Source organism: Oncorhynchus keta, chromosome 19, assembly GCF_023373465.1.
Source record: "Oncorhynchus keta strain PuntledgeMale-10-30-2019 chromosome 19, Oket_V2, whole genome shotgun sequence".
NCBI classification, from domain to species: domain Eukaryota; kingdom Metazoa; phylum Chordata; class Actinopteri; order Salmoniformes; family Salmonidae; genus Oncorhynchus; species Oncorhynchus keta.
In genome coordinates this window covers 52304558-52331855 of record NC_068439.1, presented here as the reverse complement: position 1 = coordinate 52331855, position 27298 = coordinate 52304558, and the positions used below count along the sequence as shown (strand labels likewise).

The 27298-nt window shown below is 42.4% G+C and overlaps 1 long non-coding RNA gene across 1 annotated transcript in view; it reads right to left on the bottom strand.

Moving 5' to 3' along the window:
• Positions 1-397: 397 nt before the first annotated feature.
• The window catches only part of LOC127909629 (uncharacterized), a 45064-nt gene continuing 18163 nt past the window's right edge, over positions 398-27298 (bottom strand). Inside the window, exons 2-3 of the long non-coding RNA XR_008072229.1 lie at positions 1014-1150; positions 398-800 (exon numbers count right to left, since the gene is read on the bottom strand). This is a non-coding gene — a long non-coding RNA (uncharacterized LOC127909629). The remainder of the gene's footprint in view (positions 801-1013; positions 1151-27298) is intronic.

Genomic DNA, 27298 nt, shown 5'->3' with positions numbered 1-27298 from the left:
ACATTGTATATATTCAATGATCATGTACTATTCCTTGGCAAATAAAGGTGCGTTTCAGGTATTAATCTCTGTGAGACATTCTTTTTCAGTCATATCCAATACCAGGTGTATCAAATTCCATTATTTGAATGATGCTGTGTCTGCGTGTATGTATTACAATTATACACTTCAACAGTGTTTACCACTCCTGCTCCTGGGGCAGGAATGATTACACATTGTAACTATGCAATAGACTAGAAACATGAAATAAGTAAAGGATCATTTGTAATGCATATATACAGAAAGAAAAACTGTACACTACACTTCCTATGCGTATCTAACTCCCTTCGTCTACATTAATCTGAGGACACAGGTTCGGTGTAGTATATCAATGAGATACTTCATTTCAACCAGTGGAGAATGTGAAAAGCTTTATTGAAAGTTCATTATCCAGGTGTTATAAATGCATGCATTAGAAATATCATAATTGTAATATCATATTATAAATACAAGTTCAATCTGTACGTCAATGCACATATGGTGTGCATTATAAAAAAAAAGAGGAACAAAGAGCAAAGAGGAGGTGGGGAGAGAGGTGTAGAAGACAGAAGGGTAAAGAGGTTAAACAGAGGAGCAGGGAAGACAGCATATGATTATTGACTTACAGTGCTACCCTAATATTCTCAGTTCATCACAATTACATAGTGTCTCTAGCGGTGTCTCCTAACCAGCCTTGGGCACCCAGTCGGCCCAAATGTTATCTTAAGAGCAGGTGAGGTGGCGATGACGGGACTGGCTTCCTCTCTCACATCAAAACATACCTGCAGATGAGAGACAGATTGATAGAGAGAGAGCAATGTTAATCTTTTTTATTTTTTTATTCTAACACGGTCAGTCATCATAATCATCAGGAGGTGAAATTCAAAACTGACCTTGGATCATTAACTCTGGAACTAATACATCTCTGTATGTATTTCAATGTAAAGCATCTCTTTAATAATACTTCCTGTTTACCCGACCAAGTGACCTCTCACCTATGATCATGCTGTGCCCTGTGTCAGCCAGTTCAGATGCGGGAGGGGTACACCAACACAGCTGATATAACTGTGTGTGTGTGTGTGTGTGTAGTCTCGCCTGGTGTCCACACTAAGTGGCTACAGAGTACTTTATGCTGAAAAACAGACACACGAGGACAAACAATAGAAGATAATGTCATTAGACTTTTAAATGACCAGATCACAAATAATACATAAATACCACTTGAAGCTTGATGATGACTTGATCATTTGAATCCGTTGTGTAGTGCAAAGGCAACAGCTGGTGAGGTGTCAGGTTCGCCTCTATACTGAAAGGGTGATTATTTCAACTCTCTGTGAAATGCTGCAGATCTGCCCACAGACGAGGTAGGAACACATATCCCTGTAGCAGCAGGCAGTCTATGGTATAATGAGTTCTCAGCAGAACGATATCCTAACGCTCCCATAGCGTGACCTCAGATTCCGACTGAATGACTCCAGTTACAGTAGAGCTCCCGGCTGTTAATGAGAAAATTATAAGATTGTATAATAGACTTCAAATTAGAGTCATAGTGGTAGGCTTATATGGGGTCCTATGTAGTTAATTGGCCCAACTCGAGTGTAATAATTGCATCCACAGTATTCACCATTGTATGGTTTCACTTATCCTACTACAGAGCATCCTTGATGGTAGAGAGCTCAAATGGTTTTGATTATAATTTCGCACCTGTAAGCTTTGTAGCTCTCTTGATGTCAATTTCGCTCAATTACACCCCCTATGTTTGACGCAAAATATAATGCAATCATGTTTTGTTTTGGGGGGGGGGGCATATTGTATGAATAATGGGGATTTACTTTTTACATAAAATACAGATCCCCGGCTTTTTAATTCAACATTTACATAGCATTATAGAATGAGTTGTATCTCGCTTCTCTTAAATATGTCCGACAAGAAACAGTAGAACTGTGTACAATGCAGTGTTGCATGCAATTCCCAGCCATTTGGTCAGATGAGGAGAATAAGAACGATTTGTACAGCCGACCACAGAAAACATAAAGCATGAATAACTGAGAAAGAAAACCTAAATGAAAAGTCACTTAGCAGCATAAGAATATACTTTTTGTGACCTTTACATTTTGTATTCTGGTCTGCAATAGGCGTTCCTACTGGGCAGCCAGTGCTAGTCAGGTTCTCAGGGTAATACAAACGTAGAGCCATAACAGTGAGAAGAGTGGAAGAGATAATCAGAATTATAGAGTGAGGGAAAGAGACTTTTCTTGGTTTAGGAATGTCTGTGGAATTCCTGATGAACCACATTTATTTTGTTCTGAAGCAGTTATTCCATTACCTCAGAGGCATTTAGGACTGAGCGTTGTTGATATATTAACTTCAGATGGCTCTTGTCCACTGTAAGTATATATGGCACCCTCTTCTAAAATCTTGCAGCGGCATCCTGTGATGATTCCGCGTTATGGATACAGTTCTGTCTCTGCCACTCATTCTCTGCCACTCATTCTCCTCACCAGCAACTATATATTTGGGAAAATGTATTTACTTGTATGCTGGTATTGAAGTCACAGAACTAAAATGAGATTCTACAGGTTATAAGGGCACAAGGCGAGACCCGGATGCAGACACAGGAGGCAGATGGTTAGAGTCTTTGAAGTTTATTAATAATCCAAAAAGGGGTAGGCAGAAGAATGTCGACAACTGGAGACCATGTGAACGGTACCTCAGGAGAGGTGAGTGCCAAGAGGTGGGCCGCCAGGGTGCTCCAACCCCGAATTAAACGCCGGTAGAAGGCTAGCAAAGCCTAGGAAACATTGCAACTCTACCCTGGGTGTAAGCTGAGGCCAATCCACCACTGCTTTCACCTTTTCCGGATCCATCTGGACATTACCCTCGGTGAATGTAGAGCGTTGGAACTCAAGGGCTTTCACGAACAATTGGTTCTTCAGGGGGAGCTGGCGGACCTGCCTGACATGAAGAACATGTTCTTGGGCCAACTGTGAAAAAAACAGGATGTCGTCAAGGTAGACGAACAAAACGGTTTAACATGTCCCGGAGCACATTGTTTACCAAAGCCTAGAAGACAGCGGGTGTATTGTAGAGACCAAACCGCATGACCTGGTACTCATAAAGTCCGCTGACTGTGTTGAAGGCTGTTTTCCACTCATCCCCTTTGCGTATCCGAACCAGGTGGTAGGCATTCTGAAGGTCCAGCTTGGAAAAAATGGTGGCCCCCGGAGAGGTTCAAAAGCTGAGGAGAGGTAGGGGGTACCAATTTTTAACCGTAATGTCATTCAGTCCGCGGTAGTCAATGCACGGACGCAGGGTCTTGTCCTTCTCCACAGAGAAAAACCCTGCGCCGGCAGGAGATGCAGACGGACGGATGGCCCCAGTAGCCAGAGACTCCTCTATGTACTCCTCCATAGCCTTGTTCTCCGGCCTGGATAGAGAATGTAACTGATCCCAAGGTGGTGTGGTGTCTGGGAGAAGATCAATGGCACAAGCATAAGGACAGTGCGGGGGAAGAGATGTAGCATGTGCCTTACTGAACACTTCCAGGAGGTCAATGGATTTCAGTGGGAATGGCAGAAACATTCAAAGCCTTGCTAAAGTCCTGAGGAAGACGTCTCGGGGAAGACCTGTGCAGCTTGAAGACAGTGGGCATAGCTAAATGGGCTCCAACCCAGGATGGAGCTCGTGGTCCAGTCAATAACAGAGTTGTATTTTTTGGAGCCAGGAAAATCCCAAGACAACAGAAACATGGGGAGATGCAATGAGGAGGAACTGTATGGTCTCACTATGATTACCTGAAACCCGTATATGAACGGGCACAGTACTATGGGTGACTATATATTGAGCGGCCGTCCAGTGCCCTAGCATCCTCCTTGTGGTCCTTCTGTGGCTCAGTTGGTAGAGCATGGCGCTTGTAACGCCAGGGTAGTGGGTTCAATTCCCGGGACCACCCATATGTAGAATGTATGCACACATGACTGTAAGTCGCTTTGGATAAAAGCGTCAGCTAAATGGCATATATTATTATTATTATTATTATTATTACCTGTACCCACCGGAGACAAGGGTTTCTTAACAGGGCAGGTAGCTACAGTGCCTTGCGAAAGTATTCGGCCCCCTTGAACTTTGCGACCTTTTGCCAAATTTCAGGCTTCAAACATAAAGATATAAAACTGTATTTTTTTTGTGAAGAATCAACAATAAGTGGGACACAATCATGAAGTGGAACGACATTTATTGGATATTTCAAACTTTTTTAACAAATCAAAAACTGAAAAATTGGGCGTGCAAAATTATTCAGCCCCCTTAAGTTAATACTTTGTAGCGCCACCTTTTGCTGCGATTACAGCTGTAAGTCGCTTGGGGTATGTCTCTATCAGTTTTGCACATCGAGAGACTGACATTTTTTCCCATTCTTCCTTGCAAAACAGCTCGAGCTCAGTGAGGTTGGATGGAGAGCATTTGTGAACAGCAGTTTTCAGTTCATTCCACAGATTCTCGATTGGATTCAGATTCTCGAAGGCACTGTATATAATGTCTTGCCCCTCCACAGTACAGACAACAGTTTGAAGTCAGCCTATGTGAGTGTTCCCCAACCGATAACCTAGCTCTTCCTAATTGCATAGGCTCAGGAGTATCCAACTCACCCGTTGTTGATGATACACGAGGGAACTCACTTGCCTTTAGATCCTCTCTGAAAAACTGCCTTCAGGAACTTCCGGATTCCTTTGAAGGTGAGCGAGCCATAGCGGATGAACAAGTGTGCGCGAGACCAGACCTCCTCTCAATCCGGCATTCCTTTAAACGTCCATCAATTCTAATGGTGAGGTCAATGCGGAGGTCAAAGTCTACCAGTAATTCCCGAGCAGCTATAGCTCATCTTTAACCACCTTAGATAATCCGTGAAGAAAGGTATTGAAAAGAGACTCCGGATTCCAGGCACTCTTGGCGGCCAACGTGCGAAAAGCAACGTGCGAAAGTAATCTGCCACACTACGGGAGATTTCAAGTAATTCAAGAACTGGTCGCCTCTCTCCCGGATATCAGAGAATCAAATGCCTTCCTCACCTTTGCCACGAAATCCACCAGATGACAACAAATGGCAGATTGTTGCTCCCAAACTGCTGTAGCCCAGGAGAGTGCCCTTCCCGATATTAACGTAATAATATACGCTATCTTAGATCGGTCTGAAGGAAACAAAGATGGCTGTAGCTCAAAAATAAGAGAGCACTGGGAAAGATAACCACGGCAAGTACCAGGATCCCCAGAATATCGCTCCGGAGGAGGTTATCACAGGGTTCTCGGAGAGCCGGGGTAGGCTGTACAAACTCACTACTAATAGGAAAATAGTTACTGGGTGGTTGGGGTTTTCAGAGGTGGGAGGCTGCCTTGGAGCAAGCTCCCTGATTTGCTCCATAACAGCCTTAAACCCTTGGTCATGGGATTCCGTCAAGAAACGCAGACCTTCCAGAAGGTCCTGTAACAGCTCCTCATGTCGCCCAATGGTGTCTCCCTGCAGGAAGACAGCGTAGAGGAGCTGGTCCAAGTCTGCTGGGTCTGTCATGGCCAGTTCGTACTATAAGGGCACAAGACGAGACCATTTAAGTCATTTAGCAGACGCTCTTATCCAGAGAGACCCAGATGCAGACACAGGAGGCAGATGGTTAGAGTCTTTGAAGTTTATTAATAATCCAAAAAGGGGTAGGCAGAAAAATGGTTGTGTACAGGTGAAAGGTCAAAACCAGTTCAGAGTCCAGGAGGTACCGAAGGGCAGGAAGGTTCGAGGTCAGGGCAGGCAGAATAATCAGGCAGGCGGGAATGTCCAAGAAACAGGCAAGGGTCAAAACTGGGAGGACTAGCAAAAAGAGAATAGAAGATGCAGTACGGGAAAACACGGTAGCGTCCCACCTGGCCAACATCCGGTGAAATTTCAGATCGCAAAATTCAAAAATACCATATTCAAATATTTAACTTTCTTGAAAATATATGTGTTATACATCCAAATAAAGCTTAACTTCTTGTTAATCCAGCCGCTGTGTCAGATTTCAAAAAGGCTTTACGGCAAAAGCAAACCATGTGATTATCTGAGGACAGCGCCCAGCATACAAACACATAAAATCATATTTCAACCAGGCAGGTGCGCACAAAAGTCAGAAGTAGCAATATAATTTATGCCTTACCTTTGAAGATATTCTTCTGTAGGTACTCCAAAATGTCCCAGAAACGTCACAAATGGTCCTTTTGGTTGATAATGTCCGACTTTATGTCCCAAAAATGTCAATTTATTTGGTGTGTTTTATTCAGAAATACGCCGGTTTCAATTCGCACAACATTCCTACAAAGTATCTCATAAGTTACCTGTAAACTTGGTCCAAACATTTCAAACAAGGTTCCTAATCCAACCTCAGGTACCCTAAGACGTAAATAATCGATACAATTTAAGACAGAATTAACTGTTTCCAATACCGGATAAAAACTATGTGAAGCACGCTCCAGTTCACGCGCATCAAAACAGTTGAGTCCACCTGGAGTGACACTTACAATGAATAGCACTACTTCATTTCTCAAAAGAAAACCATCGAACAATTTCGAAATACTGTTGACATCTAGTGGAAGCCATAGGAACTGCAACCAGGTTCCTAATAATAAGGGCATCCCATAGAAAACTAAAGGAAAAACCTATGACCTCAATTTATTTTCCTCCTGGATGGTTTGTCCTCAGGGTTTTGCTTGCCCTATCAGTTCTGTTATACTCACAGACATTATTTCAACAGTTTTAGAAATGTTAGAGTATTTTCTATCCAGATCTACCAATTATATGCATATCCTAGCTTCTGGGCCTGAGTAACAGGCAGTTTACTTTGGGCACGCTTTTCATCCGGAGGTGATTGGGGACCTTCTTACTGGGGAATGTAATTGTTTTTAATATTTGTGTTGAGCTGTATTTTACTTGTTTTATATTGCAATTTATTTTTGAATTTGTCTTGTGAAGTTGTATATGCAGGGCTCCCTTGTGAAAGAGATCCTGGTCTCAATGGTGACTCCCTGTATAAATAAAGGTACACTTACAAAGAAATCTCACTGGTCAAATTATATTTGAGATACTATTCCCATGATGTCAAATGAAAGCTAAATTATCCATTCTGATAGTCTGAAAGTTAAATTAATTATTAATAACCATTTCAAATGTTCATATAGTCAGGGTTTGTCTTTGTAATAACACATCTGGCTCAGTCTATGGACACTATCCATAAAAATCTACCACTCTACCACAAGAGCCACATCATCATGATAAGTTGCACCAAACTTCAAGCTGCAGCAATGCTAGGCAACATTGAACATTCCTCTGGTTCTCTCTCTGGCGGCCTAGATTACTCAATAATAGACGGTAATGGTTCAGCCAAGCTTCACAGCCCCACTGTACCTTTGAAGTCAGGTCAGAGGAGGCTAGCTGCTAGCCTCGTGTTGGCCTGGCAGCAATAGAGCGCTAGATAGATAGACTCACCTCCCCCCAGTGTCTTTAAGTGCTTTCAGAGGTAGTTTTAGAAGGAGAAGGAGCCAGTTATTTTGCTTTTGCCATCAGCCTAATACCATAGTCCTTTGCCAAGTGGACTGGTTTTGTGGGAAATCTTTCAAATGGAAATAAGGTACAGAGGTAGAGCCGAGGGACAGCTGCCATGACTGAAGGAGGATTTTTGAGAGAGGTGCATTGTGGGTCCCTCACACATAATGACTTGCCGTGAGGAGCCAGGATTGGCCTAAAGATTACCTTCTGTCTTTTGAGCTAGCTAACACGTTCTCACTCACACTTTCACACTCACCCCAGAAAGACAATACTGTACAAAAATATGTGTATACTGTACTGTATGTGTGCATTGTGTTTGTGGAGTGCCACTACCATGTAGGCTATTTTGCGTTGAAATACTGTATCAATGTGTGGATATGAAGTACAATGCGTTCGGAAAGTATTCAGAACCATTCCATTTTTCCACATTTTGTTACGGTACAGCCTTATTCTAAAATGGATTCAATAGTTTTTTTCCCTCATCAATCAACACACAATACCCTGTAATTACAAAGTAAAAACAATTTTAGCACATTTCTTAAACATAAAAAATGGAAATATCACATTTGCAATGCATTCGAAAAGTGTATATACTATTTCACCTTTATTTAACCAGGTAGGCTTGTTGAGAACAAGTTCTCATTTACAACTGCGACCTGGCAAAGATAAAGCATAGCAGTTCTACACATACACCAACACAGAGTTACACATGGAATTAACAAACATACAGTGAATAATACAGTAAGAAAAAAAGTATATTCAGACCCCCTTATTCTAAAATGGATTCAATAAAACTATTTCCTTATCAATTTACACACAATACCCCACAATGACAAAGTCAAAACCGGTTTTTATAAATGCAAATTTAATAAAAATAAAAACAGAAATACCTTATTTACATATTCATATACCTTATTACATATTCATATTTATTTTCGTATTCAGACCCTTTGCCATGAGACTCGAAATTAAGCTCAGGTGCATCCTGTTTCCATTGATCATCCTTGAGATGTTTCTACAAGTTGATTGGAGTTCTGTGGTTAATTCAATTGAATGGACATGGTTTGGAAAGACACACACCTGTCAGTACATGTAAGAGCAAAAACAAAACCTTGATGTCGAAGGAATTGTCCGTAGAGCGCCGAGATAGGATTGTGTCGAGGCACAGATCTGGGGAAGGGTACCAAAACATTCCTGCAGAATTGAAGGTCCCCAAGAACACAGTGGCCTCCATCATTTTTAAATGGAAGAAGTTTGGAACAACCAGGGATGTGACCAAGAACCCGATGGTCACTCTGATAGAGCGAAAAAACCTTCCAGAAGGACAGCCATCTCTGCAATGCTCCACCAATCAGGCCTCAGTAAAAGGCACACAGCCCACTTGGAGTTTGCTAAAAGGCACCTAAGGACTCTCAGACCAATGACGCTTGGCCTGAATGCCAAGCGTTACGTCAGAGGAAACCTGGAACCGCTCATCACCAGGCCAAAGCCATCCCTACAGTGAAGCATGGTGGTGGCAGCATCATGCTGTGGGGATGTTTTTCAGGGACTGGGAGACTAGTCAGAGTCAATGGATCAGAGCAAAGTACAGAGAGATCCTTGAGCTCAATTTTGAGTCTCATAGCAAATGGTCTGAATGCTTATGTAAATAACGTATTTAATTTTTTTTACAACTTGTTTTTGTTTTGTTATTATGGGATATTGTGTGTAGATTGATGAGGGAAAACATTAATTTAATCTATTTGAGAATAAGGCTGTAAAGTAACAAAATGTGGCAAAAGTCAAGGGATCTGAATAATTTCCAAATGCACGGTTTGCGTTCTTCCTATGTTGTTATTGACAACCAACTGTTCAATGCAATCTGTTATGACTGAAAGGACCCAGAGCGTCATCCACAATCTCTTTTCATCTTATCTTCTATTATGTTTATTTAGCTCAACAGGCCGATTCAAGTGCTCCTCAAAACAGTGTCCCCTCCAATGGCTATAAAGGAGGCAAGGCTCTTACAAACCACATATACTGTAGCATTGTTTCAACAATAGTTATGCTAGCCATGGGATGTGTAGTTGGAGCAAAACAATCACTGTGAAAGCGTACAGGCTAACATGAGAAGGTGACTTCAGAGTTCATGTTGTTTTACAGTAAGATGCAATCTTGACCTGGATCCCAGCCCCACTGTGTTCTGGAAGCCATCACTGTCTTCAGTATCTCCTCTGTTCGGGCTGTAGATGTGAGCTCACATCATAAATATCCTCCATTCTGTTTGATTGCCCTCCAAATAAATCACTTTGTTTAAACAAGCATAGAGTGCTCCCTCCTATCTCTCTCTCATGTCTCTCTTTCTTTCTTCTCTCCCCTTTCTCTCAGCTGTGAACTATTGCCGCAATTTATTATAAGCACCTTTCCCAAGTGACCGATAAGAATGGTGATGAATGAATGATTCAACAGTGCCAAAACTGTCTTATCTTCCACGCAAGCCTGTATCTCTCACAAGCAATGACTTTCTCCCCTCCCTCCCCTCCCTGGGAAAAAAAAACAGAAGGGTAATGGAGAGATGAAATGACATCAGCAATTACTTGAATGAAACAGAAAATTAAACATATTTGACCAGAATTTTTTTTTTTTGTTTGGTCTGAGGGTACATTTATTGACATACCGTAAGCTACTGTTTTTTTGTGGTTATACTTAGATATTTGCTGTAGCATTTTACTCAGTCCATGCTATTATTTCTGGTACATCCTCTTGGTTGTTTTTCTGCCATTAACATTCACTTCAGAAGAACTGCATGATAATGTGGAAAGTGGAAACAACCTAGATTTTCTTTTTGTGAGAGCTCATGCTCTAACAATGGGAAGCTATGGGTCATACTCAATTCCAGCTCCTAGATTGCATTTCCTATGGCTTCCACTAGATGTCAACAGTCTTTGTTCAAGGTTTCAGGCTTGTTTCTTCCCAAACGAGGAGGAATTTTGAGTTTTGATACTGGGAGACAGAGTTGAAAATTAGTCTGTGCGCGAGTGACGAAGAGGACACGCACCTGCTAAGTTTACTTTGATATTGAACATACTTCTTTCCGTATGAAATATTATAGTTTAATTACATTTTAGGGTACCTGGGGATTAAATATAATTGTATTTTGACTTGTTTTAACAAAGTTTAGAGATAGCTTTATGGATTCCTTTCTCTGCATGTTGAACGAGTGGATTACTCAAATCGATGGCGTCAATTTAACTGACTTTTTGGAATATAAAGAAAGATTTGATCTAACAAAACGACCTTGCATGCTTTCGCTGTAAAGCCTATTGTAAAATGGACAATGCAGTTAGATTGACAAGAATTTAAGACACTTGTATGTACCTAAATGTTTAATATCCATAATTTTTATGATTATTTATTTGAATTGCGCGCCCTCAATTTCAACGGACGTTGTCGACAGGTGATCCGCTGGCGCGACGCCTAGCCCTAAGTAAACAAATGGCATGTGTGCTGGGGTTTGCCTTGTAGCATGCATGCACAAACATGTACACACTCCCAGAGAAACCCAGTGACAGAAACAAACACACAGTGTCACAGAAACACAGACACAGAACTAGAAAAGCAGATTCCCCTCAACCAGTCACCTGTACTCTCCTTCCTCTCCTCTCCTCTTCTCCCTTCCAGGATAATAAATATGCTGATATCACTCACAGCTATTGGAATACTGTCAAACTCAATTTCAAAGTTTGGCTTCTGACAAATCCTAGCGTATTTTCCAGCTTTGGTTTTGATCGGGATAAGAAATGGAGCCAGAGAAAAAAATGAAGCCAGAAACGTTTGGCGAATCTCAGAAAGAAACCTAAGTGTGGCGTTTTTAACATCTTCTATCATTCCAAAATGCAGCAGCCTGTTCCCTAGTTTCCCTCTCACTCTCACTGAATCAAGCAAAGTAAATAAATAAACGCTTTCATTAAGAAATGCGTCTCAGATGACATGCAGATTACGTTGCATCGCAGATCTATATTAGATTAATGTTATTGATTTGTAGCCGTTTTCATACATTCTCATTTCTCATCGCTCCCCATTAGTCACAAAGGGGTTCTGGCTCTGGCTCTGGTTCTGGCTGTAACGCAATGAAACGCAATGCCTTTCTAAATGGACTGGGTTATGTGAGGCTGTGTAAATACAGACCCAGGTTCTTTCCATTAGCCCCACACACACACACACACATAGGAAATGAAACATGCAGTATTAGCCCCACCTAATCAAAGCAAGCTGGAAAAATGTGTAATTTATGACATGTTAACTGCCCTCGCAAAATAAATTCAAGCTTAAAAAGGTACAGTGTGTGATCCGGGAATTGATTAGATGGTCATTTCAGATATTGTTGATACCTATTGATTCTCTACGAATATAACTAAATGCCTCATGAGCTTAGCAATGAGCTTAGCCCCGTTCCTAAACTGTGTTCCAAAAAAGTGACAGGGCTGCCAAGATAGTAGCTTTAAGCAAAACAACACATCAGCAGACCAGGCAGGCCTCTGCTCCTAAAGCATGTTTTCACAGAGATAAGCACGCAGCAGCTGAGACATAGCCTGTATGTATATTTTCTTTTTTTTTCCCACCTTGTATTTATTTGCTTGAGAATTGAATTGACCAAGATTCCAGTCTGTTCCCCCCTGGCCCAGATCACCTTTCTGGGGCTGCTGAGGAGCAGCTGGAGGAAAATATGTGTTCCATCCAGACTACATTGATTAGGTTTACACAGAGGAAACAGACAATCTCCTTCTCCTTGTGGCGCTGTTCGTGGAGAAAACTCTAGCCTTTTCTGTCTACCATTGTTTAGACCACGGGTGTCCGTCTCTCTTACCTAAAATGTAGGCCTACATACGATACAATGATCTACCTTATAATGCTCTTTTATATGGACTGCAGATTCATCAACTATCCAGTTTATGATATATTATTATGATATTTTTCCAATCTGCTAATCTATACAAATGGGTACATTGACATGCCCAAGGAGATAAATGAAGCGAAAAGCTTATGACAAACGTGTCCTATCTCTCAGCAGTACAATCTTCACAGTAACACATATTTCTGTGGAATGGCTGTGATGGCTATCTGGAGGACCTTGGAGACTGAGAAGACGTGTGTTAGATAAACAGGACATGCTCTTAGGATTGGGACAGGGGCCAGTGGACACAGCTAATGGAGCAGCTCGGGAGAGATGGGAGGAGGAGGTGGGGATGGGGGAGGGTGTCTCGTGGAGAGCACTTGACCGTCCTGACCACAGTTCTCTCGAACTGCCCAGGCCTGACAGGTGGCCAGAATCGAAACCAGACCATGACTCATCTGGACCGATCAGAGAGATAGATTGAGAAGAGGAGAGGAAAGAAGATGCTACAGTATTTCAATTGATCAATACAAATCATTTTGGTCGCATATTTAGTGGATGTTATTGCAGGTATAGTGAAATGCTTATGTTCCTAGCTCCAACAATGAAGTAATATTTCACAATACAAAACAATTCATGCAAATCTAAAAAGTTAAATCAAATAATTAAGAAATACAGAAATATTAGGATGAGCAATGTCAGAGTCCGGAATATAAATATATATGATAAGATGTAAGGTATAGGCATTATGGACAGTGTATGGATAGAATAGTACGAGCGTCGCCGGTCTACTAGTCGCTACCGATCCCTTTTTCTTTTTCTTGTTGTTTTGTCTGTGTTCCTTTTCACACCTGGTTTTCAATTGCTTTGATTTCTGTGGGTATATAGGGCACCTGTTCCCTGTCGTAATTCGTGCAGGATTAGACTTGTGTGTATTGCGCTTGATTGTATTTGATGTTTGCTGTTTTTTCGCTATTACGCATGTGTATGCAAAGTGTCGGAACTGTGTTTGTTCCTCCGTGTGTTTGCACGAGTTTCTGAGTATTCGAGAGTGTAATTTGGGGATTTTTGTCTGTGCCGTTTCGTATTGGTGGACTATATTATTAAACACGCTTCTCAGACATCCCTGCTCTCCTGCGCCTGACTCCTACACCTCTCACCAAGACGCATGTTATCACATACATACAGTTGAAGTTGGAAGTTTACATACACCTTAGCCAAATACATTTAAACTCAGTTTTTCACAATTCCTGACATTTAATCCGAATAAAAAGTCCCTGTCATAGGTCAGTTAGGATCACCACTTTATTTTAAGAATGTGAAATGTCAGAAAAATAGTAGAGAGAACGTTTTATTTCAGTTTACATACACTGAATTAGTATTTGGTAGCATTGCCTTTAAATTGCTTAACTTGGATCAAACGTTTCGGGTAGCCTTCCACAACAAAAAGTTGGGTGAATTTTGGCCCATTGCTCCTGACAGAGCTGGTGTAACTGAGTCAGGTTTGTGGGCCTCCTTGCTTGCACACGCTTTTTCAGTTCTGCCAACAAATTTTCTATAGGATTGAGGTCAGGAATTTGTGATGGCCACTCCAATACCTTGACTTTGTTGCCCTTAAGCCATTTTGTCACAACTTTGGAAGTATGCTTGGGGTCATTGTTCATTTGGAAGACCCATTTGCGACCAAGCTTTAACTTCCTGACTGATGTCTTGAGATGTTGCTTCAATATATCCACATAATTTTCCTGCCTGATGATGCCATTTATTTTGTGAAGTGCATCAGTCCCTCCTGCAGCAAAGCACCCCCACAACATGATGCTGCCACGGTTGGGATGATGTTCTTCGGCTTGCAAGCCTTCCACTTTTTCCTCCAAACATAACAATGGTTATTAGGGCCAAACAGTGGTATTTTTGTTTCATCATACCAGAGTACATTTCTCCAAAAGTATGATATTTGTCCCCATGTGCAGTTGCAAACTGTAGTCTGGCTTTTTAATGGCGGATTTGGAGCAGTGGTGAGCGGCCTTTCAGGTTGTGTCGATATAGGACTTGTTTTACCGTGGATATAGATACTTTTGTACCCGTTTCCTCCATCATCTTCACAAGGTCCTTTGCTGTTGCTCTGGGATTGATTTTGCACTTTTCCCACCAAAGTACGTTCAACTCGAGGAGACGCGTCTCCTTCCTGGTCCCATGGTGTTTATACTTGCATACTATTGTTTGTACAGATGAACATGGTACCTTCAGGCGTTTGGAAATTACTCCCAAGGATGAACCAGACTTGTGGATGTCTACAACTTCCTTTTATGAAGTTTTGGCTGATTTCTTTTGATTTTCCCATGATGTCAAGCAAAGAGGCACTGAGTTTGAAGGTAGGCCTTGAAATACATCCACAGGTAAACATCCAATTTATTCAAATGATGTCAATTAGCCTATAAGAAGCTTCTAAAGCCATTACATAATTTTCTGGAATTTTCAAAGCTTTTTTTTTTTTTTCACCTTTATTTAACCAGGTAGGCTAGTTGAGAACAAGTTCTCATTTGCAACTGCGACCTGGCCAAGATAAAGCATAGCAGTGTGAACAGACAACATAGAGTTACACATGGAGTAAACAATTAACAAGTCAATAACACAGTAGAAAAAAAGGGGAGTCTATATACAATGTGTGCAAAAGGCATGAAGCTGTTTAAAGGCACAGTCAACTTAGTATATGTAAACTTCTGAACCACTGGAATTGTGATACAGTGAATTCTAAGTGAAATAATCTGTCTGTAAACAATTGTTGGGAAAAAATAATTGTGTCATGCAAAGTAGATGTCCTAACAAAGTAGATGACTTGCCAAAACTATAGTTGTTAACAAGAAATTTGTGGTGGTTGAAAAAACTAGTTTTAATGACTCCAATCTAAGTTTATGTAAACTTTGACTTCAACTGTACATACTGTATGAAGTGGGTAAAACAGTATGTGTACATTAAAGTGACCAGTGTTCAATGACTATGTACTGTACATAGGGCAGCAGTCTCTATGGTGCAGGGTTGAATACCGAGTGGTAGCCGGCTAGTGACAGTGACTAAAGCAGTCTCTATGGTGCAGGGTTGAATACCGAGTGGTAGCCGGCTAGTGACAGTGACTAAAGTTTAGGGCAGGGTACTGGGTGGAGGCTGGCTAGTGGCTGTTTTTCAGTCAAGGCCCCAGCTTTGATGCATCTGTACTGACCCCGCTTTTGAGATGGTAGTGGAATGAAGAGGCCGTGACTCGGGTGGCTGGGGTCCTTCTCGGCCTTCCTGTGACCCCGGGTGCTGTAGTTGTCCTGGAGGGCAGGCAGTGTGCCCCTCATGATATGTTGGGCAGATCTCACCACTCTCTGGAGAGTCTTGTGGTTGTGGATGGTGCAGTTGCTGTACCAGTAGTAATACAGCCCGACAGGATGCTCTCAATGGTGCTGTAGAAGTTTGTGAGGGTCAGTGTGGGTCCCAGTCTTGGTCTGTCACACTGCGGATGCTGCCATAAGCCTCTTACTTAGGATCCTCTCGTCTCTGCCCTGTTTGTATTGTCACGAACCGGCTCATACTCCGTAACAAATAGGGAAACAACGCAGAGATAAAGAAATTACAAACCTACATCCAAGTATCAAATGGTGTGTGTAGTCAGTAGTGTAAGTCAGTGGATGCGTGGATATATGGTGATAATGAGGGGTGTTGAGAAGCCACAAAATACCACAACCAAAACCAACAGTGGACAGAGTCTTCTCAATGTGTGGGGGAAAGGTGTATTTATCCGCGGGACACACCCGAGCTCAGGTGTGTCTCATTTCACTGACTCCCAGCTCCGCCCACACATTCTATTATGGAAAACAAGAGCAGAGAGAAGGAATTTGGCAGACAGTAGGATGGTCATCATACCATTCTCTTACCTCCTTACTGTGTCACTGTAACGGCGTTCTTCGTTTGTAGAAAGAGAGTCGGACCGAAATGCAGCGTAGTGGTTACTCATGACTTTAATAGAAAAAGTGACACATGAAATAACGAAACAAAATACAAAACAACAAACGGACCGTGAACCCTAATTACAGCCTATCTGGTGAAACGACACAGAGACAGGAACAATCACCCACGGAATGCAAAGCGAAACCAGGCTACTTAAATACGGTTCCCAATCAGAGACAACGAGAATCACCTGACTCTGATTGAGAACCGCCTCAGGCAGCCAAGCCCATACAACACCCCTACTCAGCCGCAATCCCAATAATACAAAAACCCCAATACGAAATACAACAACATAAACCCATGTCACACCCTGGCCTGACCAAATAATTAAAGAAAACACAAAATACTAAGACCAAGGCGTGACAGTCACAATCACTTTAGTTTAGCTACCTCGAGAGATATGCTATGCCCGCTGAATAATGAAACCCAGTGACATCTCGTAATGTCTCATCCAGTTCTGTCCCCAGTAGCGTTGTGTTACAGTATAACTTTAAACCGTCCCCTCGTCCATACCCGGGCGCGGACCAGGGACCCTCTGCACACATCAACAACAGTCACCCACAAAGCATCGTTACCCATCGCTCCACAAAAGCCACAGCCCTTGCAGAGCAAGGGGAACCACTACTTCAAGGTCTCAGAGCAAGTTACGTCACCGATTGAAACGCTATTTAGTGCGCACCACCACTAACTAGCTAGCCGTTTCACATCCGTTACACTCACCCCCCTTTTGACCTCCTCCTTTTCCGCAACAACCAGTGATCCGGGTCACGGCACCAATGTTACAGTATAACTTTAAACCATCCCCTCGCCCATATCCGGGCGCGAACCAGGACCCTCTGCACACAACAACAGTCACCCACGAAGCATCGTTACCCATCGCTCCACAAAAGCCACGGCCCTTGCAGAGCAAGGGGAACCACTACTTCAAGGTCTCAGAGCAAGTTACGTCACCGATTGAAACGCTATTTAGTGCGCACCACCACTAACTAGCTAGCCGTTTCACATCCGTTACACTCACCCCCCTTTTGACCTCCTCCTTTTCCGCAACAACCAGTGATCCGGGTCACGGCACCAATGTTACAGTATAACTTTAAACCATCCCCTCGCCCATATCCGGGCGCGAACCAGGGACCCTCTGCACACAACAACAGTCACCCACGAAGCATCGTTACCCATCGCTCCACAAAAGCCACGGCCCTTGCAGAGCAAGGGGAACCACTACTTCAAGGTCTCAGAGCAAGTGACGTCACCGATTGAAACGCTATTTAGCGCGCACCACTGCTAACTGGCTAGCCGTTTGACATCCGTTACAGTTGCATAGGGAAAAATCACTGGGGAAGCCAGAAAAAAAAGCCATATTACAACCTGTGACAAATGCGTTGTTTGCTCTATAAATGGAGATCTCTTCCTAGAACTGGCCACCTGGCCAAACTGAACAAGTTGGGGAGAAGGGCCTTGGTCAGGGAGGTGAGTAGGCTCTTGGACAGAGCTCAATAGTTCCTCTGTGGAGATGGGAGAACCTTCCAGAAGGACAGCCATCTCTGCAGCACTCCACCAATCAGGCCTTTATGGTAGAGTGGCCAAACGGAAGCCACTCCTCAGTAAAAGGCACATGATAGCCCGCTTGGAGTTTGCCAGAAGGCACTTAAAGGACTCTGACCATGATAAACAAGATTCTGTGGTCTGATGAAACCAAGATTGAACTCTTTGGCCTGAATTCCAAGCGTCACGTCTGGAGGAAACCTGGCACCGTCCCTACGGTGAAGCATGGTGGTGGCAGCGTCATGCTGTGGGATGTTTCTCAGCAGCAGGGACTGGGACACTAGTCAGGATGAAGGGAAAAATTAAATAAATGGAGCAAAGTACAGGGACATCCTTGATGAAAACTTGCTCCAGAGCACTCTGTATCTCAGACTGGGGAGAAGGTTCATCTTCCAACAGGAGAACAACACTAAGCACACAGCCAAGACTACATAGGAGTGGCTTTGGGACAAGTCTCTGAATGTCCTTGAGTGGTCCAGCCAGAGCCTGAACTTGAACCAAATCGAACATCTCTGGAGAGACCTGAAAATAGCTCTGCAGTCATGCTCGCCATCAAACCCGACAGAGCTTGAGAGGATTTGCAGAGAAGAATGGGAGAAACTCCCCAAATACAGGTGCAGTGTTATACCCAAGAAGACTCAAGGATGTAATCGCTGCCAAAGGTGCTTCAACAAAGTACTGAGTAACGGGTCTGGAAACTTATGTAAATGTAGTTTTTCCAGTTTTTTTTTTGCGTAGAATTAACTGACAATTCATTCCCTCCCAGTTACGGGGAGTGATGAGCTCTACAGTAGTCTCACAACTCAATCGTTGGTTGAAAACTGTTTTCTGCCCCTCCCAAAAGATAGAATGTGTAGATAATTGTCCCTCTTTCTGGGACCCACCCACAAACAGGACCAAGCCTGGCCTACTGAGGAGTGACGGACTCCATCCTAACTGGAGGGGTGCTCTCATCTTATCTACCAACATAGACAGGTCTCTAACTCCTCTAGCTCCATAATGAAATAGGGTGCAGGCCAGGCAGCAGGCTGTTAGCCAGCCTGCCAGCTTAGTGGAATCTGCCACTAGCACAGTCAGTGTAGTCAGCTCAGCTATCCCCATTGAGACTGTGTCTGTGCCTCGACCTAGGTTGGGCAAAACTAAACATGACGTTGTTCGCTTTAGCAATCTCACTGGAATAAAGACCTCCTCCATTCCTGACATTATTGAAAGAGATCGTGATACCTCACATCTCAAAATAGGGCTACTGAATGTTAGATCCCTCACTTCAAAGGCAGTTATAGTCAATGAACTAATCACTGATCATAATCTTGATGTGATTGGCCTGACTGAAAAATGGCTTACGCCTGATGAATTTACTGTGTTAAATGAGGCCTCACCTCCTGGTTACACTAGTGACCATATCCCCCGTGCATCCCGCAAAGGCGGTGGTGTTGCTAACATTTACGATAGCAAATTTCAATTTACAAAAAAAAAAAATGTTTTCGTCTTTTGAGCTTCTTGTCATGAAATCTATGAAACCTACTCAATCACTTTTTATAGCTACTGTTTACAGGCCTCCTGGGCCATATACAGCGTTCCTCACTGAGTTCCTATCGGATCTTTTAGTCATAGCAGATAATATTATAATTTTTAGTGATTTTAATATTCACATGGAAAAGTCCACAGACCCACTCCAAAAGGCTTTCGGAGCCATCATCAACTCAGTCGGTTGTGTCCAACATTTTTCTGGACCTACTCACTGTCACAGCCATACTCTGGACCTAGTTTTGTCCCATGGAATATATGTTGTGGATCTTAATGTTTTTCCTCATAATCCTGGACTATCGAAACACCATTTTATTACATTTGCAATTGCAACAAATAATCTGCTCAAACCCCAACCAAGGAGCATCAAAAGTCGTGCTATACATTCACAGACAACACAAAGATTCCTTGATGCCCTTTCAGACTCCCTCTGCCTACCCAAGGACATCAGAGGACAAAAATCAGTTCACCTCTCTAGAGTAGGGGGCAGCATTCGGATTTTTGGATAAAAAAAGCATGCCCAAATTAATCCAAATTAATATATTTGGATAGAAAACACTCTAAAGTTTCCAAAACTGTTACAATTGTGTCTGTGAGTATAGCAGAACTGATTTGGCAGGCAAAAACCTGAGGAAAATCCATTCAGGAAGTTTTTTTTTGTTGGGTTTTGTAGTTTTCTATTCAATGCCATTACAGTATCCATTGACTTAGGACTCAATTTGCAGTTCCTATGCCTTCCACTAGATGTCAACAGTCTTTAGAAATTGGTTCAGGCTTGTATTCTTATAAATTAGAGAGTAAGACCAGTCTGAATGATTGGACCCTACCGTGTCGCAAAGCTTTTTCAAAGCATTTCTTTTTCATGCACATTTAATCATTTAAGTCGCAGACGCTCTTATCCAGAGTGCATTTCTTGTTTACCTTTTATATTGATGACGTTATTGTCCGGTTGAAATATTATATCATTTAGGCTAAAACAACCTGAGGATTGAATATAAACATCGTTTGACATGTTTCTATGAACTTTACAGATACAATTTGGAATTTTTTTGTCTGCTTGTTTTGACTGCGTTTGAGCTTGTGGATTACTGAAGAAAATTGAGGTTTTTGGATATAAAGAGACTTTATCGAACAAAAGGAACATCTTCTGAGTGCCACCATATGAAGATCATCAAAAGTAAGGGATTAATTTTATCTCTATTTCTGAGTTTTGTAAAGCTTCTGCTTGGCTGGTTGTAATAATTTGTCAACTGGGCTATGTTCTGGGATAGGTATGTTCTCGGCTAGGTATGCTTTCGCCGAAAAGCATTTTATAAATCTGACACCGTGGTTGGATTAACAAGAAGTTAATCTTTAAACCAATGTAAATATATGTTTTGTTTTCTGAATTTTAATAATGAGCATTTCTGTATTTGAATTTGGCGCTCTGCAATCTCACTGGATGTTAGCCAGATGGGACGCTAGCATCCAACATACCCTAACTGAGGAACTCAATTTAACCCTAGATGCAGTTGCACCCCGAAAAACTAAAAATATTTATCATAAGAAACTAGCTCCCTAGTATACAGAAAATACCCGAGCTCTGAAGCAAGCTTCCAGAAAATTGGAACGGAAATGGCTCCACACCAAACTGGAAGTCTTCCGACTAGCTTGGAAGGACAGTCCCGTGCAGTATCGAAGTACCGTGCAGTATCGAAGAGCCCTCACTGCTGCTCGATCATCCTATTTTTCCAACTTAATTGACGAAAATAAGAATACAACATTTATTTTTGATACTGTCGCAAAGCTAACTAAAAAGCAGCAATAAATTCATGGTCATTAGAAAGCAAATTACGGACGCCTCTTTAAATCTGCATATTCCTCCAAAGCTCAGTTGTCCTGAGTCTGCACAACTCTGCCAGGACCTAGGATCAAGAGAGACACTCAAATGTTTTAGTACTATATCTCTTGACACAATGATGAAAATAATCATGGCCTCTAAACCTTCAAGCTGCATACTGGACCTTATTCCAACTAAACTACTGAAAGAGCTGCTTCCTGTGCATGGCCCTCCTATGTTGAACATAATAAATGGCTCTCTATCCACCGGATGTGTACCAAACTCACTAAAAGTGGCAGTAATAAAGCCTTATTGAAAAAGACAAACCTTGACCCAGAAAATATAAAAAGCTATCGGCCTATATCGAATTTTCCATTCCTCTCAAACATTTTAGAAAAAGCTGTTGCGCCGCAAGTCACTGCCTTCCTGAAGACAAATAATGTATACGAAATGGTTCAGTCTGGTTTTAGACCCCATCATAGCACTGAGACTGCACTTGTGAAGGTGGTAAATTACCTTTTAATGGCTTAAGACCGAGGCTCTGCATCTGTCCTCGTGCTCCTAGACCTTAGTGCTGCTTTTGATACCATCGATCACCACATTCTTTTGGAGAGATTGGAAACCCAAATTGGTCTACACGGACAAGTTCTGGCCTGGTTTAGATCTTATCTGTCGGAAAGATATCAGTTTGTCTCTGTGAATGGTTTGTCCTCTGACAAATCAACTCTAAATTCCGGTGTTCCCCAGGTTCCGTTTTAGGATCACTATATATTTTACCTCTTGGGAATGTCATTCGAAAACATAATGTTAACTTTCACTGCTATGCGGATGACACATTTAGTTGAAACATGTTGAAGCCCCAAAATTGCCTTCACGAGAAGCCTGGGTTTCAGACATAAGGAAGTGGATGCCTGCAAACTTTCTACTTTTTAAACTCAGACAAAACAGAGATGCTTGTTCTAGGTCTCAAGAAACAAAGAGATCTTCTGTTGTATCTGCCAATTAATCTTGATGGTTGTACAGTCGTCTCAAATAAAACTGTGAAGGACCTCAGCGTTACTCTGGACCCCGATCTCTCTTTTGAGGAACATATCAAGACGGTTTCAAGGACAGCTTTTTCCATCTACGTAACATTGCAAAAATCTGAAGCTTTCTGTCCAAAATGATGCAGAAAGATTTATCAATGATTTTGATACTTCTAGGTTAGACTACTGCAATGCTCTACTTTCCGGCTACCCAGAAAAAGCACTAAATAAACTTCAGTTAGTGCTAAATACGGCTGCTAGAATCCTGACTAGAGCCAAAACATTTGATCATATTACTCCAGTGCTAGCCTCCCTACACTGGCTTCCTGTTAAGGCACGGGCTGATTTCAAGGTTTTACTACTAACCTACAAACATTACATGGGCTTGCTCCTACCTATCTTTCCGATTTGGTCCTGCCGTACATACCTACACGTACGCTACGGTCACAAGACGCAGGCCTCCTAATTGTCCCTAGAATTTCTAAGCAAACAGCTGGAGGCCGGGCTTTCTCCTATAGAACTCCATTTTTATGGAATGGCCTGCCTACCCATGTGAGATTAGCAGACTCGGTCTCAACCTTTAAGTTTACTAAAGACTCATCTCTTCAGTGGGTCATATGATTGAGTGTAGTCTGGCCCAGGAGAGTGAAGTTGAACGGAAAGGCTCTGGAGCAACGAACTGCTCTTGCTGTCTCTGCCTGGCCGGTTCCCCTCTCTCCACTGGGATTCTCTGCCTCTAACCCTATTACAGGGGCTGAGTCACTGGCTTACTGATGCTCTTTCATGCAGGCCATAGGAGGGGTGCGTCACTTGAGTGGGTTGAGTCACTGACGTGATCTATCTGTCTGGGTTTGGCGTCCCCCCTTGGTTTGTGCCGTGAACCATTTCAACATCATCAAATCACCTATGTTAAGTATAATACAGTGACCACAAAAATTTGTGCTCGTAGAAAAAAATATGTTGACACACCCTACTTGTAGAGAAATGCCATTGCCATCCTCCTCTCTTTTATGTTGGCAAAACATTTCATCACTCTGTCATGCATTACACACTTTTATTTTTGTTGTCCTAGGTTACCTGGATAAAAGTATTTCTTGCTAGCCTAACTTCCATTCATGGGCAATGTTAGCTAGTTAACATTAGCCTTCTACATATAGCTACATAATGAACTTCCGTCTTCTCAGGTCAGGGACACAACAATCTATGTATTAATGGTTGGATCAGAATCACCATTATAATCATTGGCCAGTACAGAGAATCACCATTACAATCATTGGCCAGTACGGAGAATCACCATTACAATCCTTGGCCAGTACGGATAATCACCATTATAATCATTGGCCAGTACGAAGAATTAAGTAAAACCCATAAGTCCAAATCCCTGTCTCCATCCAAGGCTAAATTAGTAAAGGGCCAATTTTAGCAAGCTGGCCACCGGAGGACAACAACACAACGGGATGCAACAATTCAAGTTGTTTCTTTCAATTACGTATGCTCTCAATGTGATTTGATAGGAGAGACGCCAAATCCAAGCTGGCATCCCTTGACACTTTTTTTGGTGTGCCAGGACCATTCACAGTTGAGCTCGCTCAGTTTCGCTCGACGCTGATTGGCTATAATTTGATACTTTTTATTATGAAGGGAGGCCAAATGCTTGGTGGCTTCCATTGCATTCAATGCAACAGGCCGCAACAATGTCATACTCGTTTTGACCAGACACCATCAGATAGATGGTCTACACATAGAGAGACAGAGGGGTGCTTTTTCGCATGCTCCGATGCTTTATCCGGTGACATACATTCAGCCTCTTGCGAAGTGAGGAAACAATATGAAACACAGAGAGACGAAAAATACAAAATTGCATGTTTTGGGGAAGCATGGCTTCCCTTGGCATCCATAAATACACACCACTGTCTGTCTCAGTCCTTTTGTTGGGTGGATCATCCTCAGTGTCATGTCTCATGAGAATCACCGTACAGTCCAATGGGCAGGGTTACTCCAATGGGCAGGGTTACTTGCCTTCAGTGCATTGATTGGTAACCTTTATTCCGTAAAAGTGGAAGGTGGACAGGCCTCCCATTCACATTTAATATCATCTGATGCACCTTTTGTGACTGCAATGAAGGAGGTGTGCCTATGTGTGTGTGTTCTCTTGTGCAGCAGGCTGCTTCCACGTAATTAATACATCAGTGACTGTTTCCAGTAATGGCTTTGAGACAGAGGAAATGTGCGTATTGCACTTGGTGCGTGACTGACGGCAAGCGAATGGAAAAATCCTTCAAACTGACTTGGAGATTTACCCTGCATGAAACCAACTGGGACGCAATTATGGGAAAGACAACAATTAAAGTGTCTTCCAAGACAGTTATCCAAGACGCTATCACTAAGTTGTCACAATTCTGTATCGCATCAATATATCACATAGTGGATTTGTTTGCCTGGATCACAGGATGTGAGACGCCAAGCCAAGAAAATACAGCATTTTATATGATTCTACAGGGCTGAGGTTGAGATGATTCACTTGCAAATTGAAATATGAAAGAAAACTGACAAGACTCGCAGAGAAATCAATTCCAGGAGATCAATTCTCTAATATTGAGATGCATGAAAGATAATCACCTGGAAATTGCTGCGGAATATTTTACTTTTTAATCAGGTTAGAGAGAATAGAATAAGTCAGAACATTCTTGAGCGAGTGAGGATATCTGGCTGCTTCGTTCTTTAGGTAGGTAGGAGACCTGGCTACATACATCATTCCAACAACGGTTGCCAAGACATTGTCAAGTCCGCCCTTTAGCAGGAGACCTGGGCCATACTGACCAACAGTCTCAGAGTAGAAGCACTGATCTAGGAACAGTTTGGTATTTTACATCAAGATGAATATAATTATATGGTCAGGGGGGGGGGTTCTGATCCTAGATCAACACTCTTACCATGAAATGCTTTTTTACTATGTGTCATGGCTGCTTGAACTTAAGACTACATCCAAAAACAGCAGCTGGGATCAGTTTGGTCTTTACATCAAAATGAATAGAATGATTTGCTCAGAGGGGATCTTAAGACTACAGTGAAAAGAAGCAACCGCCAAGGAATTGTCTTGATCATGAGACATCCATAGTGCATTCATTGTGTCTGGATTTCTTATGTACCTCTGTGGTTAATAGGAATTCACAGGTCTGCTACAGACTGAATGCTACTGGTACCTACTGGTACCTAATACCTAGTGCCTTAACCCCAGAGAGCCACTTGTTCTGAAAGACATGGAGGGAGATCTTTTAATACCATTTGTTTCTGCGTGAGGTGGCTAGCACTTTTAGAACTCCATCCATCACCATGCATCACTACAGAACAGAACACACACACACCCAGGAGGAGAGGATGACCTGGTCTGTCAGACTGACTGTTTCTGGTAGCCTGTTATAATTGCCCCCCTTTGCTAGCATAGATCCCTCAGGCATCGTACATTGGTGGACATGATATGGGGTTGCCTCCATCATTGGACTGAAATGACTGCTCTGATAGACTGAAACTGACATTTCAGCATATCTGGTGGAGGATCATAAACTATGATTATATTCCATTCCAAAATAAATGCAACTATGCTTGACGTCAATGGAGAAATCGAGTAGAAATATTTTGTTTTCCATATTTGTAAATTGTAAGCTAAAAAATGCTTTACCATAACACATTTGCTATGCTGTGTTACTTCCACAAGTTGTTAAACAGAAAATAGGGAGAGAGAGGGAATAACTGACCCAGTCTTAAGCTAGGAAACCAAAAAAACAACACACGATTTACAGCAGATTCATTGTTACCCTTTTATCTTCTATCTGTCTATACGTTCTTAATGTCCCTCACTATGATGTATTGTGGCAGGGTTGGTCCATTGACATGGGAGGTCTGTGAAACAGTGCCAGTGTAGATGGATAGCGACGGGGAGCAGAGACACCTGTCACAGGGTGATCATAGCTCTCTGTGTCAGGGCTAATGACTGGGCTCTGTTACAGGGTCACTTACTTAGAAGAATGTCCCCGTCTCTCACAGCTAATGGTTGCACACTCCTGATCCGACCATTGTTGCTTATTAGATCGACCGTGTGTGTGTGTGTGTGTGTGTGTAGGGCGGGACTGGAGTAGTGGAGAGAAGGATGGGGAAGGAGGGGACTGCTGGCTGGTGCAGACAGCGGCTAAATCATTGCACATGGTACTGTGCTGGCACTTATAGCACATAAACGTCAGTGTAATTGAGTTGGTTTGGAAGAACCAATGTAATATGCATGCCGACGCGCGTGGATGTGTGTTAAGTGCGAAGGAGCGGAGGTTTACGAGTGGTTAGAAATCTATCTTTCAGAGTATTGTTGTCTCTTACCACTAACACCAACATGGGGAAAATATTCCGAGTGATACTTTTCTATCCCACTTTGTAATTGTTTAATGCATTCTTCACAGAGCATTTATAAGCAAATGCATGAGGAAATATTATTTCAAACAGTTCAAATACTGAGAAAAGTATCCTCCAAGTCCCATCATAAGCATTCATAAATGTGTCAGAAGGATGCATGTCGGAACAAGTCCTTTATGTCTGGTTTGATTAGATAATTTATGCATTTTTGTTGATCCCATTTCCCCGTTTATGGTGTCAGCCAGGGCCAGTTGTTCACACACACGGCTGAGAGGTGATGTCTAGCTACTGGCCTTCTGCTTAATTAGAACTGTTAAGGACATTTTCCTGAGAAGGCTATGAAAAATTTGTAAAAACAAAGCCCCAATGGAAATGTTTCCTAAGTGATTAGGAAAAGGCTGTAAATCAATATTCCCTTTGACCTGAGCTGGCAATGGATTGACAGAATGGTGGTCCTTCTGTGGCTCAGTTGGTAGAGCATGGTGCTTGTAACGCCAGGGTAGTGGGTTTGATTCCCGGGACCACCCATACGTAGAATGTATG